This window comes from Moschus berezovskii, chromosome 17 (assembly GCF_049115385.1).
Source record: "Moschus berezovskii isolate FMDL1 chromosome 17, NW_MosBer_1.0, whole genome shotgun sequence".
NCBI lineage: Eukaryota > Metazoa > Chordata > Mammalia > Artiodactyla > Moschidae > Moschus > Moschus berezovskii.
In genome coordinates, this window is record NC_142476.1 from 31,953,392 (window position 1) to 31,958,318 (window position 4,927).

Here is a 4,927-nt window from a genome sequence, read left to right on the forward strand (position 1 = left end):
TTCCAAATGTAAACTCCGATTTTGAATGTAGCCTCTACTGCCTCCTTTTAACATATCCACTGCTGCCTCCTCTATCACTCACACTCCATGGGCTCTTTTCCAAGAGCCAGTGTGCACATTTAAATCTCCTCTATTTAAGAAAGCACAAGCAAAGCGACCCTTCCTTTAAATCTGATCTCCTCCTCAAGATAGGACTCTTGCCTGCCTTCTTCAACAAACACCTTGAAAGAGAAATATGGACTGGTACAGTTAATTTTTTTATCCTTCCTTCTATTTTAATGTAATATTTGGTACCTAAAAAAGTTCACTTTTGTCAGGAAAAATTGTGATAGACTTTGCAATAGGCAAAAAGATTACTAGGTATATCCTGTTTCCAGTGCATCCTCTTGGCCTGAGCTATTTTATAAGTTGTTGAAAACTGGTAATAATACAAATTCTTGTCCATAAAAATGCCAGTGAATTATGTCCAGTGGGATGTAACTGATTATCGCCCTGTGAATGTTGACCAATTTTGTGACTACCTGTAAATTCATTCCAGCATTCCCAACGGCCTGCATGTATGTGCAGTACTCTGACTTTTCTCCCTTGAAGTTATTGTAAATATCTTCCTGATTCCCTGTACACTTAACGATTTAAACAAAATCTTTGACATATATTCATTTTTTATTTGTGTGAGAATCATAACTGTATCTTTTAAAAATAACAAGTTTAACATATAATATTGGTTATCAAATAATGTAATAAATACTCATCAACGTGAGAGCTACAGTATCAGTACTGTTGCCTCATCTTTATGTTCTTTCCCTGTGTCATCTCTCTGCCTCCTGTCTAGAGGGAACTACCATTTCTAATTTTAAGATTATTCCCCTTGTTCTTTTTGAGGCACGTCTGTATTCCTGCACATTTTATTTTACTTATTTTTGAGCTTTTAAAAAAATCATACTTTTATATGTGTGATTAAATGATAATATTGGTAAGTTAGTATACATAAGTGATTTATAAGTGGTTGTTAAGTAAGTTTTTAAAAATATGGTCTGTGATTGCTTTGTCTATTTTGTTTCTAAGACTTATTCATGTTGTTAAGTACAGCTGTAATTCCTTAAGAGAATAAACTATACGTAACTATAAAAAGCAGAGACATTATTTTGCCAACCTAGGTCCGTCTAGTCAAGGCTATGGTTTTTCCCGTGGTCATGTATGGATTTGAGAGTTGGACTGTGAAGAAAGCTGATCGCCGAAGAATTGATCCTTTTGAACTATGGTGTTGGAAAAGACTCTTGAGGGTCCCTTGTACTGCAAGGAGATCCAACCAGTCCATTCTAAAGGAGATCAATCCTGCATGTTCATTGGAGGGACTGTTGCTAAAGCTGAAACTCCAATACTTTGGCCACCTCATGCGAAGAGTTGACTCACTGGAAAAGACTCTGATGCTGGGAAACATTCGGGGCGGGAGGAAAAGGGGACAACAGTGAGATGGCTGGATGGCATCACCGACTCGATGGACATGAGTTTGAGTGAACTCTGGGAGTTGGTGACGGACAGGGAAGCCTGGCGTGCTGTGACTCCTGGGGTCACAAAGAGTCGGACACGACTGAGCGACTGAACTGAACTATATCATAATTTACTTATTCATTTTGTTTGATAAGAGTTTTGAGTTACTTGCCCCCTTCATCTTTGTTGCTATAGACATTCTTGTACATGTCTCCTGGTGCACACGTACACGAATTTCTCTAGGAGAGATATATACACATATATACATACATGCAGGTATAGATAATGTTCAACTTTACAAGACAGTGCCACATTGGTTTTTAAAGCTGTATCAACCCACTGACAGTATATAGGTTTCTACTGATCCACACGTGCTAACATGTGAAATTCACATCTCACTGTTGAAACTTATTCTGGCAAAGGCATACATGACCTTCTCATACTAATTCTTGAGACATCTCTCTTGGTCTCCTGTCTACTGCTCAGTCTCTCTGCAGTATTTGTACTACTCCCTTTGTTTCTCAGTCTTTACTGGCTTGAACTTGCCTCGCTTCCATCCTCCCTCAATTCTTCTATGTCCTCAGGTCCCTTGGAATTGGTATTCTCCATGGTTCTGTCATTAATCTTCTCACTCTACATGTACTTCTGAATTATCTTATTTCTGAGGCCTCAACCATCACCTGATTGCTGATGACTCTCCAAATTTCTCTATAGAACACAGCTCCTGACTTTCATTTTCAATTTAACATGCCAAACTAACCATGATTTGTCCCTGGCATTCCAATGTCACCTGCCATTCCACTTTCCAAACCTGGTCAGTGATATGAATTACTAACTAGCAAAGAAGAACTAAAGAGCCTCTTAATGAAAGTGAAAGAGGAGAGTGAAAAAGTTGGCTTAAAACTCAACATTCAGAAAACTAAGATCATGGCATCTGGTCCCATCACTTCATGGCAAATAGATGGGGGAAACAGTGGAAACAGTGGCTGACTATTTTTTTGGGCTCCAAAACCACTGTAGATGGTGGTTCCAGCCATGAAATTAAAACATTCTTTCTCCTTGGAAGAAAAATTATGACCAACCTAGACAGCGTATTAAAAAGCAGAGACATTACTTTGTCAACAAAGGTCCGTCTAGTCAGAGCTATGGTTTTTCCAGTAGTCATGTATGGATGTGAGAGCTGGACTATAAAGAAAGCTAAGCACTGAAGAACTGATGCTTTTGAACTATGGTGTTAGAGAAGTCTCTTGAAGGTCCCTTGGACTGCAAGGAGATCCAAACAGTCCACCCTAAAGGAAATCAGTCCTGAATATAATGGAAGAACTGATGCTGAAGCTGAAACTCCAATACTTTGGCCACCAGATGGGAAGAACCGACTCACTGGAAAAGACCCTGTTGCTGGGAAAAATTGAAAGCGAGAGGAAAAGGGGACGACAGAGGATGAGATGGTTGGAGGGCATCACTGACTCAATGGGCATGAGTTTGAGCAAGTCTGGGAGTTGGTGATGAATAGGGAGGCCTGGCATGATGCAGTCCATGGGATCACAAGAGTTGGACACAACTGAGCAACTGAACTGAACTGAACTAGAAACCTCTACACTGCTTAAACAAAAAAGCTCTGAACTATCTCATATTTCTCCAGGTTAAGCTATTAGTGAATACAGTGTGATCACTGAATGATCAAGTAATGTATTACATAATATAAATCAGAAGCTAGAAACTGTCCCAATTTTTTTAAAATCAGGAAGCAACACAGGAAGTATCTATATGACCTTTTCCTTAAAAGAAATGGGGAGATCTGGCAATAGTGAGGTACAGCTGGGAAGAGTATAGATAGTAATCATTACAGATGTCAGTCTGTCATAACCTATTTTCCTCTTCTCTCTTACTTCTCGCTTACTTCACCTACATATACTACCTGCTTCATTCTTGTTGTGAGCATCTGTAGGCCTTTGAGTAGAACCCTGCTATACCTATGTATGTCACAGGAATTTAAAGAAATAATTAAATCTGTGAAAGAAGTATAAACTAAGCAGACTTCAAATAAAGGATGTTGATCAACAAACAGTTGATGGTAGGGCCTGAGAAAGAGAAAAAGTAGCACAAAGTAAGGCAACGACAGGGCGAAAGCACATGGTATTGGTAAAGAGCCCACCTGTCAATGCAGGGGACGTAAGAGACGTGGGTTCAATCCCTGGGTTGGGAAGATCCCCTGAGAAGGGCATGGCATCCCACTCCAGTATTCTTGCCTGGAAAAACCCCACAAAAGAGAGAGGCCCCATGGGTTACAGTCCATAGGGTCGCAAAGAAAACAAAATGACTGAAGGGGCTCTCACACACACACACACACACACACACACACATGAACACAACACATAGCACACTTCTACAGAAAGTAGAAGCCCACAAGTTTTATCTAGAAGCAGCCATCAACAATTATATAATAATCAGACAGTGTGGCCATGTGCTTTGGAGTGAGAGTCAAATCCCAGTGCCACAGCTTAGTACTGAAGTCCTAAGCCAAATTACCTAAGATGTCTAAATCTGTCTCTCAGCCACTGAGTTAATAACATTCTTGATTTAAAGAAATAAAAAGGCATAGCTGGAACCTGACAATTACTAATTCTCTAAGCAGCACCCTAAGAACTGGGTCAGAGATAGTAAAGTGACTTGCCTAAGTTCCCACAGCCAATGGGGCCTCAGAACTCTCTCTTTCCCTATGACTCAGGCCAGGGTTATGTCTGCTTTCAAATCACAACATAAACTAATAAGAATAACTGTATTCAGACAAATGGGGTCATGTTGCAGACTAGAAGGAAGCGACATTATATACCATCAGAATTTAGTTATATAACGTGAGAATTTAAGAGGTATTAAATTTCGGAGAGAATTTTATAGCTAGCTTTTCAATTATTTTTGATAATTATATATGAGCAGTTTTATCTTAGAAATATACACCAGGTTTTTCTTACAACTTCAAAACCTTCTAAAATGGTAAATTTAGTAAAATGTTTAAAAATTCTTCCATGCTGTAAAGAATATTCTATTAATTAGGATTAGGAGGCTAATTAGGAGGCTGCCTCTTTAGAACAGAGTCTCACTCCTAAGCTTTGTAATAAAAAAACAAACTCATCAGCCTGCAACTACTTCTAAGTGAATATTTTCAGTATTCAACTTAAAAGATCTCTGGGCAGCAGACTCACATGTTTGTTTTATAATTGCCCGTTGAACTATGATAGTTTGTTTCCAGATGGTGCCCTTCCTTCAACCTGCACACAGTCTCTCCTTGTTTGCAGGCGTTCAACCTCCTGCTGATGCCACTACCCCCACCCCTATTTAAGGCTACAGAGAGGAAATCCTAAGGAGATTTTCCCCCCCTAGTCTCCAGCAAATTTTTGGTGACGTAATATGTGGGCTGAACTTGAGTCTCCTGAGA

The 4,927-nt window shown here is 39.5% G+C and overlaps 1 protein-coding gene across 5 annotated transcripts in view; it reads right to left on the reverse strand.

Moving 5' to 3' along the window:
• Positions 1-4,927, reverse strand: part of RALGPS2 (Ral GEF with PH domain and SH3 binding motif 2) — a 167,043-nt gene that overhangs the window by 39,200 nt on the left and 122,916 nt on the right. The window lies entirely within an intron of this gene.